The sequence below is a fragment of the Columba livia genome, chromosome 6 (assembly GCF_036013475.1).
Source record: "Columba livia isolate bColLiv1 breed racing homer chromosome 6, bColLiv1.pat.W.v2, whole genome shotgun sequence".
Lineage (NCBI taxonomy): Eukaryota > Metazoa > Chordata > Aves > Columbiformes > Columbidae > Columba > Columba livia.
This window is the reverse complement of record NC_088607.1, coordinates 5,137,693-5,154,133: the sequence shown is the minus strand read 5'-3', so window position 1 is coordinate 5,154,133 and position 16,441 is coordinate 5,137,693. Positions and strand designations below refer to the sequence as shown.

The 16,441-nt window shown below is 42.0% G+C and overlaps 1 long non-coding RNA gene across 1 annotated transcript; it reads left to right on the top strand.

Moving 5' to 3' along the window:
* The first annotated feature begins 7,477 nt into the window (after positions 1–7,477).
* LOC110361041 (uncharacterized) lies at positions 7,478–12,680 on the top strand. Its single transcript, XR_010473663.1, has 3 exons — positions 7,478–8,007; positions 8,169–8,287; positions 12,550–12,680. It is a non-coding gene; the product is annotated as an uncharacterized LOC110361041 (long non-coding RNA).
* The last annotated feature ends 3,761 nt before the right edge of the window (positions 12,681–16,441 follow it).

Below are 16,441 nucleotides of genomic sequence, written 5' to 3'. Positions count from 1 at the left end.
GCTTCAGCTGTGATATTTTAGGAGCTGTGCAAGTCAACAAGGCGTTCAGAGCTGGCCTCGATGTGACTCTTCTGAGGGTGATGACAGGTAGGAGGGGAATAAAAAAAAAGAGAGAAAGCTTTGATTTGACTACTCCTGTTATTAATTACATTAGAGAGAAGCAGTCCCTGAGAAAACCGTCTTCTTCCCGCTCAAAAAATCAGGGTGCCTTGTGAAAACTGAAAATAATACTTTGCTCAGAAATGACAAGGCAGTCTAGTGATCTCAGCCGACCTTTACCTTATCATGGCTTATCCAAAGCTTTTTATACTTATCCAAACTTTGGCTCCAGCTCACACTGTGAACCCAAGCTATTTGGGGCAAATCCTGGTGACCTCTCTTTCAGCTTGCCCTCTTCAGGAGGATGAAGAGAGGATTACCACGGATGGGCTGTTGTGAGCCAGCAAATAAAACAACCATCCCTATCTTGGAGATGATACAGCTTGCTTGAGGATCTTTCTGTGCCCAGTCTCAGAGACCAGTTCCGCAGGAGACAGATGGTCTGCGGGCTGCTTTGGTCTTGAGAAATAGAGAGTCAGCCCCAGCGCTTAAAATAGTTTTAAAATAGTTCTCTCTCTTCTTTTTTTTTTTTTTCCCTTTTTTTCTTTTTTATTTTTGTTACGCAATTTTCCTCTTGATTTGCCCAGCAACTACAGCAGCATTTTCCTTCACGTTATTTTCATAACTGGGAAACTGAGGTCAAGGTGGCCACGAGCCCCAGTGAGGCTGAGGAAATGGGATCAGAGACGATGGCTGAAATCAGGACAAGGTTTAGGGATGTTGCTGCCGTTGGAAGTTTGCCCTGGTCAAAGCAAGGTGCCTGCAGACAGACACCAACCCTCAGGTGTCTCAGCCCTGTCTCAGCTCCAGGTCCTCTCTCAGAGATGCTCGTCTGGATGTCAGCCTTGTCCCACTTTCCTGCTGGGAATTTGGATGCATTTTAAATCAGATTAGACTCTGCTAGCTCTTCATGGGAAGCCTAAAGAGGCCACAGTGCCAAGTCAGGGGCTCATTTTATAGGAGAGATGAGTGACCCACAAAAGCCATACCTCTGTAGGCTTTCCTATGCTATTTTATTTGCACTACAAACACAAATGTCCAAACGCAGTAATTACCGTGTGTTTTGTCTAACACTACTCTTCATGGTCTGGGAAGGCCCACTGAAGCGCGATTTTGGTGCAGGGTTGGCTGTGGCAGGTCGCAATGTCTCTTATCCTGGAATATTGGCTGCAAGTCATGTCAAAGACCCGCTGTTGTCCACCGTAGCTTGGAGTGAAATGGGAGCCTGGCAGCAGCGCTTCTCACACCTACTGGGTGCATTAAAACACCTCCAGCTGCATGTTTGATTCGATAATCCTCACCACTGGCCTGCAATTAAACCCCAGGGGGAACAGGGCTGGCAAGGAGGGGGGCAGCACAGGAGCTGCAGTTCTGCCAGGTCCTCATCGGGGCTTCAAGACAGAACGGAATTAAAACACTTCCAGCCACGCTGGCTCTGCTGAATCCAGGCGGTTCTCAGAAGAGCTATTTGCTTTGTACTATTTTTGCATTCCTCAGTGGAATAAAAAACGTGGCCATTAGCTGAAGGTAACTGCCTCGATCAGCAGAGAAACGCAGGAGCGCGCTGAGCGGTATCGCTCAGCTTTTTAATTGCTTTTAAAAATAGCAGTGTACACAAAGCAACGTGTTAACCCGTGAAAAGCCAAATGATCTCACTGATGACAAAGGAATAGTACACACACAAAAAAACAAACACCACAGTGGGATGTTTGTGGCAGCAATCACCAGTTTTCACTTACCCATCACTGGGATGGGGCTGCCAGGCAGCAGGAGTTGTGCTGGCCATTCATTTGCTGCTCAGCATCCGTGAAACTCTTTTTGCTGGACAGGTTCCCTAGAAATAGCTCCAATTCTGCAGCCAAGCTGTTCTCTCATGATAGCTGAAGCATATAATTTTATATATGCGATGATATAGTATAGCTCTGTTACGCTGGCAAAGCTAGCCCAGGAATGAAAGCGTCTACAAAACTATACTATATCCGAGGAGAAGTAATCCCTGCCACAGTGTGTGTTCCTCTCAGCATCTCATGTACTGAATAGCAGGGATGCAGACGTCTTCTTTCTGAAAGCTGGGGACCTTTTGAATGGAAAAAAAAATTGAATTACAAAAAAAAATATAGGCAGCAGAAGGAAAAACTTCATATTGTCCAACCCTTTCAATCTTCAGTAACTATTTCACTATAGGGATGATGTGATCTCTAGTGTGAAGGTAGTGGAATCGCTCCTGTGCACTCTGAAACCAGTGATCAGATTCAGATAAAGCTTCCAGTGTATCATAATACCTGAATTAATTTCAGAATGAACGCATTTTTGCGTAGCACCTCATTAGACTGTCTGCACAATTTCTGGCTGGACTGAAGAAGATTTAGGCTGTTTTACAGCACTACCAGTGAGGAAGAAGGTGTCTATCACATCCATGGGCATCCTTCACCCTGGGAGGACTCTTCAACATAACCGTGCTCCGGGTGAGTATGGGCAGTATTTATATACTATTTGGGTTGACATGGTTCTTGCAGTTGAAACGCAGCCAGGAGGCTGCAAATTTGGTCACCGTCACACACATGACGCTGATTAGATGTTGCTGTCCCCAAGGTGCACATCAGGCTGCTGGTACCTGGATTGCGCTACCATCTCCATACTGCTCTTTACTCACGGTACAGACCTTAATGACAAAATAGTATTTTGACCCATAACCCAGATTTTACTTCACTTTCCCTTTCAGGGTTTTATTTTCGTGTCTCTCACCAAAAAAGCTTTACCCAGAGAATCTCCAAAGTGAGACAATGGCAAAAAATTATTGTCTCAATTATCTTGCTGCAGAACATACAAATAACATTAATCACAGGTATAAAAGAAGCCTTCTTAATTTGATATTTAAACTAGTAGATAAAGCATAAATATTTAAAATTTTAGTATTTTTCTTGATTTGTCAGAATACAAAAACCTCTTGGCAAGCAGCAACCAGCTAAAGTTATTTTACAGACAGAGATTATTAGTATCTTTCTTTCACATATCTGTATTTGCCTTATTTGATTTCTTCAGGTGTTTAGTTTGGAAATCTCATTTTTGCACATCCAACATAATGACAGTGATTGACAGGAATTTTGAAAATCCAATATCAAAGCCACTACATCCCCATTCTGTTAATATTTAAGTATCTGTAAGTCACACTTAATTTACACATGCACAATTTGTTCCTTTGATGGAGCAAGATATGAAACAGCAATAGAGAACTGACTGATTAGGAGCATCAGCAATCACTTCTTTTTGCTTCATTAAGTCACTTCACAGCTGCCTAATGTTCTCCAAACAGTATTAGAGGAGCTTTCATGCTCAAGTCAAGTAAGAAGAAATTAATCTTCTGGAGAACATATATAAATGGCAAGGAATATATGTACAAATATAGATATCCACTGATAGCACCCAACAGGGTGAGGAAGTTTAGTGTGTGCGTTACCTTTTAATCCTGATTAAAATTAAATCGATTAAAGAAATATTTTTCCTCCGTATACTAAAACAATGGAGCCATCACTTATTCATTCTCCTGCCACTCCAAATCATCTTCAAATTCCTTCTGAAAACTTATTTTTTCTCAGGAATTCCTTCCCTTTTCCAACTGGCACCAGGGCTTGGCCCCTGGTCCGCCATTCCTGAGCTGCTGCCCATGCCTGGCCCGGCCTCGCGCTCCCACGCAGGCACCAGCCTTCCCAGGGCCCGCTCACAATCGTAGGAAACCCAACACCCACTCTGGAGACCGCTCGAGTGAAAAGATCTTTTGAGCTTTCCCCAAGGAAAATGCCGGAGAATGTTTTATTGGCAAACAGCTGTTAGCAACCAGACTCCTCAGCCTCTTTAACTATTGAAATTACCTTTTTAGCTCGCATCTTTTGCCTTACAATTAAAAAATAAAAACATTCATTTTTATATAATGCTTTAAATATTTTTTTCCCACTGTATCACAGGTGTCAGCCAGTCACAAAGCCTGACATTTGCTCAGCCACATCTGTAGCTGCTGCCCAAGTGAGACAGAGACGTGGCTGAGGTTGGTAACACTCCTTGGGGTGGGAGGTTTTAAGGTGAAAGAGCTGGGGACCAGCTCAGGCACCTTTGAACTGCTGTTGAAGATCTTGATGAAATCCTTTCGCATGCATTGACTTGCATAAAACATCACTGTAGGTGTTTTTGTGTTGCGTTACTTGATAAAAATCAGGCTTGAAATCTGTTAACAACGGCATTTGCCCAGATTTAAAACGATGAATAATTCACCCATCGGTTTATGTCTGTCTGGGGTGAGATCTTTTCAGCCGCTGCATTTCTTTTCTGTGGAGCCTGAGTTTTATGAGCATGAACAATGTGATGAAATCGACTTGAAAATAACATTCCATCCATTAAACTCCTGCTTCTGAGGGGGGGAGGGATGGATGGATGATGGATGGATGAGGGATGCTCGGAGCCCGGCGGCGCTGCCCGCGCCCACCGGCAGATGGGACCCGGGGTTCGCAAATCAACCTCCTCCCGGGGGCCTGGGCTCTCTGCTGGTTGTTTAACCGGCAAAACCAGCAGATCCCGACAGGCGATTTAAAGCGAACCTTGCTCCTCAGCTCCCCCGCCAGACCCGACTAAGGAAACCGCTCCAAAATGTAGTGCCCTTGGTGCTCCATCCCTGGGTCAGGCTGGCTCGGAGGTTCCCCTTCTTTAGGTATGACATTATTTTACTGTCCTCAAGAGTAATGCTGCCTGCTAAACACACCGTGCACTGGCCATTTCTACCCCTCCCTGCAGAAGCGTTCATCTGCTGAACACAAATCTCACCAGGCAGGGCCAAGCTGCCATGTGCTCCGTGCTGTTACAAACGTGCAGGACGGGGCTGAGTCTGCAATATAAACCTGCACTGAACTCGGGAGCTGGTTCCCCACCTGAGTTGCATTTCTACCCCAAAATCCTAAAACACAGTTGTAGGTGCCCACGCTTTTTTTAGGAGGATGATGACAACGTGCTACATCACAAATTTACAGCTCTCTTTCTGTCCTTGGGTGACCTCTTGCAGAAGTTAAATCAGAATAAGACCTTTTTCCCCAGCCAGATGCCCTCAGGTTTGTTTTTATTACTTGTCTCTTGCCAGATTTCCCTATATGCAAACACTAAATCTGGTAGACATTTATTCCCACCTCAGCTCCCTGCCCCAGGACAGAATGGACGGATCTCCCTGGAGATGCAGTTGGGGAACACTGGAGAAGTTCTGGAAATGTGCACCAGCTTTTCCTGGTGCTCCAAGGACTGGCTGGTGAGTTTTGTCCTGCTCCTCTTCACAATTCTGCTTTCTGCAGAGACCCCAGACTGGTGTCTGGACCAGTTAAGCTCTAGTTTTTCACTTACACAGAATGACTTCTTCTTTATGCCCATGTGGTAAAGTGGAATCAGGCAAATACACTGTAGAATGGCCACAAAATATCAGTAAGACAGGTGTCATGGATTGTGCTCAGAGTGAGAACTCTGACACTGCACTGGTTGTAATATCTTACAAAAAAAAGCAAAACCAAAACAAGAAAACCCTCTTTCTGTTTAGCTATTTTATCCACATCTATTTCAAACTCCTGCAATTATTTTATGTGATATTGGCATAATTTTTACTTGTTATGAGGACTCTGAAGTTCATGGTCACGTCTTTCAGCTGCAGGGGCAACCAGAAACAAACTGCATCCAGATCTATTCTGTAAACATGACCAGAGTGACCCCGAGCAGAGAGAAGGCTGATGGGACGATGCTCAGAACTGAACATCAGTCTTTTACACCCAGATACATAAATAGCCTATTTTTAAAAGATCGCTAAATCTTTCCCCCCAGATTTATAAACATTCTCCCATGTCTGGAAACACTGTGTTGTAACATAGCATACCATGGCCACCAGCGGAGTGGAGCGTTTTAAAACAAACAAACAGCAAAGAAATGACGATGGGCATGAAAACATGAAAGCAAATTTGCTGGAAGATTCGTTGTTGCTGCCCTTTTGAAATGAAACTTCCTGTAGATCTGGAAGAATGTTCAAAATATTGACAGTCCTACCTCCCTGTCTTTACTTTCTAAGCTCTTCCACTTTCAACTATAGTGCAATTTTTTGGTATTAAGTGTAGTTTCTTGCTAACAAAATCCCATCTGGTTAATTCTGTTCTAATAAGAAGGAAACTTGAATTTAATGAAAGACAGCAATGATTAGAGTGTGCCACATCCCACTCATCACAAACACTGACTTAGGATAAATGTGATGAAGGGCTTTTTCCCTCCAGGTTCCTGGTTTTAATATCTAATGAGGATCTGAAATTCAGTGAAATTAGAATAGTCTTGGCAGATAAACACAGCCAATGCTTTGGCGAACAAAAGCCAGCCCCTCATCCATGCAAAATTCTCATTAACGTTAATTAACTTAAAATGAAAGAGTAGGCTGTAAAGTTTATAAAAAATATAATTCAGCATGCTCACTGATAGCCGAGTGAAGACTAATGCTAAAGTAAAGCTTTCTCCTTTACTCTTTCACATTTGTCATTTACCAGGGCCTGCATTTATTCGAGCATGAGTTACTGTAATTGCATGAAAATACAATATAGATGTTTAATTGAGAAGGGCCCAACGTCGGTATCGCTGTCTATGACTCGCTGTGCACCACACGATCCTTCCTTCACAGAGGTTCCCATTTCTTTCAGGCTTTTGACGTATTAAGTTACCAGTTACACTAATTGGATTTTCTTTCCCAAACCAAATTTTCCAATTTTAATGTCAAGCGCTAAGCAAAAACAGAAATACATGGCTGTTCCTGTTCGGCTTCTCCACTGCAAAGTTTGCTTTTCCGACTTGTGATGTAACTCATCCTGACGTCGCCTTTTCCACTAGAAAATCGGCACTTTTTCCTTTACACCGGCTGTCACCACAAACACCCGTGGCCACTGGATTCCTGCACACGCACTCACCTCTCGAGCAGTCTCCTGGACACGCAGGTTTTCTCTGGCGAGGCCTGATGCTTTATGGTTGGCCGGGGATAACTTCTGTCTTCTTCTGCCTTGAAAATCTACTTGCTCAGGGGAGTTCCTTGGTTTCTGCCTCTCAAATTAATGCTGGATATGGACTAGAGGGCTTCCAGCATTGCATCTCCTGCAGCCTGAGCTTGTTTCAGAACTTCAGCTCTGCAGTTCTCTGTATCCCTGTGATGCCAAAATGCATCACCCATCACCTGTGCTCATCCCCCAGGCTGTCAGTGCTACCCAGCTGACCTGAAATCCTCACACCCCAGGGCAAGTCATGGTGTAGTTCTCACTCCAGCTGTTTTGCTTTGCCTTTGAAGGAGTGAATCGCCTGCCACCCTTCTCCCAGTTAATCAGGCAGCCACTATATAAATCAGAACTATTTCCTTTTGTTGAAGGAGAGTGTGATAAGTGGTGGTTGGTATAACTCTAGCATTTGCTAAGGCACAGCAGAAATCTCTTGTATTTATAATTTTGATAAAGGCATTTGATGAAATAGGCTTTTGAATTTGGGACTGAAGTATTTTACCCCCCTACAAGCTCTAATGTAGGAGGGTGGTTGGTGAGTTGCCAGTGCCACCACAGACGCCAAAGGGATGGCACAAGTGACACTGCTGAAGTGCTCTCTGAAATGAAAGGTATGTTCTCCTTGTTTTTTCTGTGTCTTCTAGAAGGTGTTTCCATCCCTGAAGCCAAGTAAGAACAAGATAACCTAAAAACAGGAAAGCCCTTGGCTCTCAGCTGTGGTCTATGAGGAGCTGATGGGGAGATTTATGTCCATCAGTGCATCAATTTGAGATGGTTTAGCCCTGCACCCTCTGGGGTAAACTTCATCAGACAGTGGCAAGAGATTCTTTCATCTGTATTACATCTTCCAGGGAAAAAGTCACTCTGGGTATGCAGTCTTAAAATGGCCCAAATATTTGTAGAAGTACCATTTATGACTCCTCTTCAAATGCTTCCAAATGCATCATGGTTGGAAATGGCTGATCCCTCCCTGACTTGCTAATATGGAATAAATAAGTCATTTTATTAACAAATCTTTTCTTCTTGTAGGTTACTTACACTCCATGAATTTCACCTACTGAAAATGACTTTCTGGTGGATCTCCCTGGGGTCAATCCAACCGTCCAGATAGTTCCAGCTTGTGAAATGGTTCTGCCATATTTTAGCAGGTAAGTGAATTTGAGTGGAAAGAAATTAAATCAGTTCCAATTTGAGCTTTTTTTTTTTTTTTAAATACTAATTTTAATTTCGCATTGTGTTTTCCTACATTATCAGGAATTAACTCTTAAACAAGAAACTGTTCCAAAGCACACATTTTAATTTCATCTTTTAAGTGTTTATGGAGAACCGGAGAAATCTGTTTCAATTATTAAAACAATCATGGTATGTAAATGTATAGTTAATTTGCTGTAGCATCTATATGTAGGAAAGGTGCTGAACAGGAAATCACCCCAAGGCCCCGAATTATATCTTGCTGGAACCTGAATCTCATTTCTTTTGAAAGCTCCTAAGATGTGTGGGACAGAGTAGTGATCTGTACTGAGATAATACCAATAGTTTTCTAAGTTTTCACAGACTTAAATGAATTAGTTCTGAGCACAGCTTTAAATGTGTGACATTAAAGAAGCACATAGTTACCCCATAGGAATAAGTTACCTGACATTTTAATGTGGCATCATTGTCTAGTTTTTTATTCCTGGCCACGTGATGTCACCTTTGGAATAGGAGACAAGATGTTTTAATTACTCATAAATAATTATGTAGATGTACATAGCAAAGCTTGTTGAAATTTATCATCCATTAGCACTTTGGAAAAACAAAATGAAATGGAAATCAGATGAGATATTGCTGCTGAAAGCTGGGTTGAAATTCTGATTCATTTCACAACAAGTGTTCATGAAATATGCTTGATGAATATCCATTTACCCGGCTGAATAAGTCTACCTGGGGGAGGAGGCACTTTCCAGAGAGGGTAATAATATTTGTAATAATTAAAGGCTCATCAAGAAATCACAAAGCAGCTTATGGAGGAGGGTGAACTGCTTTGATTCACATTTGTGAATAAGGAAAGAGCAACGCAGACACTGTGAAGACCACAGGATCAACACAAAACCAGCTGAGGGCCTTCTCTGACCTTTTGCCCTTTACTTGACGGCCTGTTTCTTTAAAGCGAATTTACTTATGGAGGTTTTTTTGTTTAGTTCTTTCTCCTGCTATCCCCATGAGGCATTCTTTCCTATGAGTCATGCACACCATAAAGAAATTACTGTTTGGCTCAAAGTTCTGCTCTCATGCCTGGAATCAACATTTTTTCAGTGAGAGATAGGAAATGAGCTGAATTTGTGGGTGATTCATTATTTACTATTTTGACCTGAGATGTGTTTTTACCACTAGTTTGAAAAGAAAAGAAAATCATACAATAAAATCCCCAAAACACAAGGCCAAAGCTACATATGACTCCAGACACTAAACATGTTCTTTAATGGTTTCTTTATATCGTACGTAGTAATAAACCTTTATCTTTTCACGTTGATTTTACATTTTACCAGGATTAATAATCTGATTTTATTCTAGAATGATATCTTGGTTGCTTAAAATACCCTTCAAGAGTATATTTTCCTCATACAGCTTGTAAATGTGGTATTGTTCATGCTTTTATATTCTTTCATGTGTGTATGATACAACACAATAAGGCGCTTTTTAAACAACTATATAGCCTGGATATAAAAATGATACAGGTATATATAAAGAGACAAGTCCTAGGCACTAAAACCCATCTAAGCTTAGAAACCCACACTTGAAGTAAAACAGAATTCCAGATGATAAAAGAGCAAATCAGACCAAAACCTGGCAACCAAAATCTGATGCAGCATCCAGAGGCAGAGCCCCAAAAGTCACGTCCACCATGGAGAGTTGGAAGGGCCCCAGCAAATAATGTTGAGAATTGGAAGAACATGTGGAGGCTTTCTCGTTAGCAGCATTTTTAAGGGCATTTTAGTATTGACTCCAGGTGGGTTATAACCATTTAGAGTTGCCAGACATTTCCAGCAGTGCCATTTGCCTGAGCTCCAGCCCTAAGGAGATCCCGAAGGCAGCGCAGCCCAAGCCACCAAAATCTTTCTGGAAGCCAAGAAGGTGAAACCCAACCACTGCCGCCAGTAGCAGGGATATTTGCAACATCCCTGGAAAGGTCGATCATCAGATCAAAGGTGATCACAGACTGGCCAGAGACAGGATTTCTTGAACTATACAACTGCTGTAGGTTTGCTAAACACCAAGGTTTGCCCATTTTTCTTCAACACTAGATTGAAATGTTCTCTTGGCCTACGGACTTGTGTCTCAGTATGTCAAACCATTTGTGGCTTTGAGGGCTTGACCCTCCTCCATCTCCATCACAAACAGCACTGATGAGCTTCTCCGAACACGTGGGGGTCTTGCCCCACACACGACTGCGTGTGGGTCCCGCTCTGCTCAGAGCCCCATCATGGATCTGTAAATTGACAATGGCTGTGAGACGCCATGAATCAGCTCTTCGCTGAAAGGAGAGAAAATGAAATCCAAACCAAGCTCTGAAAGCCTTGCTTGAACCTTCGCAAGTCACTTTCTAAAATTAAATTTAGACATTTAGGTCATTATAAAGCAGATGCTGCCACCAGATTTGTTTGGATGTAACTCACTGCAGCACTTTTGCCAGTAGAAACAAATTAGAAAATGCTGGCTAACTCATCAAATCCTACTGATTTATTCATTTCAAGCTAAAGCGGCTGCAGAAAGTTCTTAAGTAGTGAATCTCCATCCTTGGCAGATGTTTATGAAAAAGGCAATGATTTTAATTTTTACTGCAGGAAATGGAACACATGTGGGATCAAGAAGTCTCTTTTGTGGTGGCCATCACTTCAGGTGGGAGGGGAGGAGGAAGAAGAGAAGCTGAGGAAATTAGTTTCCCAGAAAAGGCCATAATACATTTAAGAAAAATATATAAACTAAGATATCATCCAGAATTATTTCTCTTGGTTGAAGTGAACATTATCTGTTTTATTCTCCCAGAATATCTTCTGGGTTTGAAGATGGGTTTTTGCAGTGCGGCTGGCATTTCTGATTTCACTAGTATTCTTGCAACCATGTAGTGATAAGATTTCAAGGCATTGAGCTTGTCTTTTTATGGTCCATGCAAATAAAAACTATCAGCAACCTCTTATCCCATAAAACCCACCCAATATATGCACAGTGTTGCCAGCTTGCAATTTTTATAAGTCCCATGGGTTTTAGTTGTGAGGAAGAGTGAATTGAAAAGCCCCACACCCTGAATGCAGCTAAATCAGCATGTATCACCCTAAAATATCTCAAACCGCGCAAAACTATAGTGAAACAAGAAGAGTTCCCAAGCTGTAATTTACAAACAACGTTTTAAGCCAGCCCAGTGTTTTTGGAGCATGATTAATTATTCTGAATGGCAGCATGTACAACCAGCATGCAAACAGCATCTAACATCTTCCCATTGCTGCTTGGCTATGACTACTTTAAATAATTACTTCAGAAGGACCTGATGTCCAATTGTTTGTATGTGGTGCTGTTGACCATCACTGGACACACCAGGGATGATCTCTTAATTACTGTCCTGAGTGTTCTCTCCCTTTCCTCATCAGGTCTAGAGATGAGGAGATCTCTGCTCCCCATTCAAAGGGTTCTTTAAATTAAAAGCAAGCTCATTTTTAGTCTTTTTCATCTTGAATGAGTGATTTCGGGAAGATGTAGCAGATCTTACAAGCCATGACACTACTCAAAACCCAACGTAGGACGGCAGCGACCGAAGCTCTTGCAAGGTCCTGCACAGGAAATGAGATCTCAATGGCATTTCTGTCTCATTTCTGAAGGAGCCTGACCCTGTTCCTCTTCCTTTTCAGAACACGAACACTGTGTAGAATGGTATATACGTTGCTACTGTGAGCTGAGGCTTTGTTCATTGTTAATGCAGTGAAAAATACAGACTTTTCACACAGTTTTCTTTGTAAAGCCAACAGTTAGCTACAAGAAAATGCTCTGTAGGTGCAGGATGCACATTACAAATAATTCTACGAGACTGGCAACATCAGGTCCACAAAAACACTGAAATTACATGATTAAAACTTCCTATGCCGTCTTAATCCAGGGCCCTTTTGCATAAGCATTATAATAAAAACTTATAATAAAAAACTGAGGAACCAATTTTTGTCATCACGTCCCCGTTGCAAAGTGGAAAAGTGTCCAGAAATGAGGTGTCTGCATGTTCTGTCATCTTCTTGTTCCCTACTCCATCTTGCAATATGCTGTTTAAACACTTTTCGGAAATCATGACAATGTCACCATCAGGTTTATGAGGGTTCTCATCTCAGTCTTGCCCAGTGAACATCACAGATGTTTATTAATAATGTATTTTCATACCAATTTGCAGTGTGAAGATTCACCTCCTCTGAATTACCCCCTGAGGGAAGAAGGACAGAGGTGAATGAACATCAGAAGTGTCCAACCTCTCTGCTCAGCTGCTGCCTTGGACTTGGGGCTCTTTCAGAGGACTTTGAGGTATGTAGCATTTTGTCTCTTTGATATACAATGTTATTGGACCCTGGTTGCAACAGGTTATTGACAACTCTGAGTCAGAAGTCTTCAGAAAATAAACCATAAATACTTGGTGACTATGTGGGGAATCGATTAAGGCACCAGGTGTTACAGACAACCCAGCCTCTTTTCCTAAAAAAGCCTGATTTATGCCTGGAACAGGTTCATCCTCTGCAGGGAAACAGGCGGGTGTCACGTATGAAGATGGAAAAGTACTGCTCTTCATGGGGCTGATTTACGTGAGACTGCTCTAAGGCTTAAAAATTGCCCTTTTGGGGTATTCTTAACTCATTTTCATACTTTACTGTGTACATTTGTGTATAACTTCCCCTATGTCTGGTTGTGATGTTGTCCAGAGGGAGATGTATCAGTTCCTGCTGCCAGAGGCACGAGAGTGCACGTTCTGGGTTGAAAAGAGTAAACATGGGAAAGACTCATCAAAAGCACAGCTGTCACATAGAATTCCGTGCTGAGGAGACAGAACAGGTTTGTGTTTGGATGTGAGACCTGGAGTGAAATTTAGCAGCGTGGTTTGGCGGTGCTGGTTCAGAACAGAAGAGAAAGAGGATCTGGGGCTTTTCCAGTGAGACTTTTGCCGTTGCAATATTTTAAAAGGTCATAGTGAAAAATCCATTTGCTGGATACTCGTCTGGGTTTCCACCACGACTTACTGGACGGGCTAGCCCACATAATGCAATGAATTTGTGCCTCAGAATTCACGTCTGCTCAGCAGGCTGAATGTCACAGCCTTTCAGTGCATTCCTTGTTTTCCTGAGGCTGAGATTTTCCAGCACGGCTGCATCTTCCAGGTGTGGCCCTTAAATTGTGTCCGACCTGAGGTGGGATTCAGCAAAACCCAGCCAAGCCAGAGACACTGTGCACCTCAAAGAGAAAAGGTGTCGTGAAGCATTAGTGCTTATTTACCCTGGAAAGAAGCAATTCGAACAACATGTTTTCTTCCAGACTTAAGATGAATTTGTTGTTTAACTCCTTTGTGTCCAAAGGCTGAATTCCCAGACAATCACGCAGCTGAGACAAATCACCATTTCCTCTTCAGAAAATGGAAGTGGTACACAATTGTTCTTTTTTTTCTTTTATTTCTTTCTTTTTTTGTGTGTTTCTTTGTGGGAGAAACAACTGCTGAGTTCCTTTACCACTCTCTGAGCTGAGCTACAATAGGGCCCAGCCAATCGTGACCTTTAACAACGTGGGGGAGGAGATACAATGGAGTTACAGCTCATTTCTGATTTGTAATTATCCCTTTGCAAAATAGTACCTGTGTTTCCAGCACCCACGAATGCACAGTTGATCTTTCATTAATGATTAATCTTTTGTTTCCTCCCAAAGCTGCGACAGTGGCAGCGTCCAGCCGACCCATATTTATTTATATTTTATTTGCAGTCTGAACATTTAGATCAATTTAAAGTGCAGCAGCAAAAGGCAGTATATGGAAAAATTTCATTGAAAACATATGGGAAATTGCATCAGAAACAGAGGCATTTTTCTCTTGCCTTCTGCGGTTGTTGATTTACTCCACACACAACTATCTGGGGGAATAGCAGGGAATGTACATTTAGTTTTTCGCTGAGCACCATCTAAGCCCTGTGGATTGATAACTTCAGCGTTACCGTGATCTCTACTGTGTTTTGCCACCTGAGAGACTTATTTATCTTGAATTGCATGTTTTCTATTAATAATTACTCAACAAAAATTTAGCTCTGTATTATTCATAGCTTTTCTTGAAGTCTTTGACAACACCTGCACTTAACTCCAAAAACAAGTCCTGAGTGAGTTTTCACAGATCTCCACCAGATCTGGGTGTCACCAGATGAAAAGTACAACTTTTACAATGAAACAATTTTTGACTTTTTTCCTCCTCTAGCTAATTGCTTTAATTATTTACTGCTTGGTGTCCTGCTAGCATTCAGCTGCTTCTTCTTGTCTTGCCTGTAATTGTGTTGATTTGTTAATGTCAGAGACAGAGAGAGAAGCTGCTGCTGTAAGAATGGAAAGAGTCTTAAATCAACCTCAGTCTTAAATCTCACCCAGTCTCATCCATCTATCAGAGCTTACATGGGTTTGTAAATCAGGCCCTACATTCTCACACCAACAACAAAATAATCAAAGTGAACCAACTACAGACTTAGGAAAGCGTGTTGATGAATACAAAAGGCAAAATCGCTGGCATTACATGTCGTACAGGGGGATGTGGTGCAGGAACATAGACTGAAATTACTTTTTCTAGCCAGTCTGTCAATGCATTTGTCATTCCCTTTCAATAATTTTGCTTGCATGGAATGGAAGACTCCACCTCACAGGGTTTGTTGTAACATCAACTTCAAGAAATACATTAATAAAGACGTTATTTTTTAATTCAAATCGGTGTGATTTTTTAAAAAATCACTAGCTTTAAAATAGTTTATTTTCTTCCCTTCCTCTTCTTCCTCCAACACCACCGGACTGAGGTGAGCAGCAGATACCACTTAGTCATCATTTCGGTGATAGATTGGGAACCTGATATCTCCTTACCCTGGAAAGACTCGCACCACAAAAACAGTGCAATTCTCAGTTAGGTACGAGAAGAAACACTTTGCTGTGGTCTCCAGCTTCCCCAAATCCTGACATCCAGCAGAACTACTTGCTCTCAATTTTAGAGAGTTTCAAAGTGTACTTGTTACTCTTTCGTGCTACTTCCAGACTATATACACCTTGAGCTGAAGGCAGTAAAAATAATTCCTGGCCTTATAATTAAATGTTTAAGAAAGGCAGAGACAGAGGGAATGAATAAAGTTTGAAAAGCTTTCCAAACCATCTGTTGGATTGTTTTTTCTCTGTAGCAGGAGGCTGGCGGCAGTGACCTGTGCTGGGAAATGCTCCGTGCACCAGCGTGGCCTTGGGATTTGTAGGCTAATTTTTGTTTTGAGTATAACTCTTGACTCATGGAAAAATAATCGGAGTGTTTTGGGCTGGTCCCTGACTTGATCTTCCTTGAATTAATGACTGTCTGTTTCAAAATAAGCATGGAGAAGCTTTTATGATAGTGTTTTTATCCTCTCGCTCTCTCCCTCGCCTGCTCTCTGAGAGGCAGAAGTCACTTCCCAGCAGCTGTTCCCTCCGTGGGTGTCTGGGCTTTTCCAGAGAGCAACATTCAGCCATCCAGCCTCCTACCACTGTCGTCTCTGAACATAAAGTGAAATTTCAAGTTAAAAATTAATGCTAAGATGCAAAAATAAATCAGTTTTAACCAGAGTGCTACAACAGTTGCTTTAGGCAAATGGCAAGCATCCCTGTTTGTAGGGAGTGCATTGGGAGGCAACATACACCAAACTAAATCTAAACAGCTAAATTTAGTCCACATAGGAAATTAGCTTGAGGTTAAGTAAAGTTTTCTGCTACTTTGTTTTGTTTTTAGATTACCCAAGAGATGTTCCTTCCTGGAAAGGGAAATAGGACAGAGATACATAGCTGTTTTCCAATCCCTTCGTTTATATGGACTCAATTCAAGTGCGTTTTATTGTGTGTTTGTGATTTAAACCTTAGTGACTCCTGGTTTCAAATGGAAAGACTCAAAGGGCCGGTGCCAGGTCTGTGTTCAGCCCAGCTCCTATCGGCACCTTTTCCCAGGCAGGGGGGCACCTGCCTGCCAAACTCTTACCTGCTGTGAACACAGGTGGACAATGTAAATGTTTATTTAAAACAAAAAAATTCCTCTGCACCAATAGTGAGAA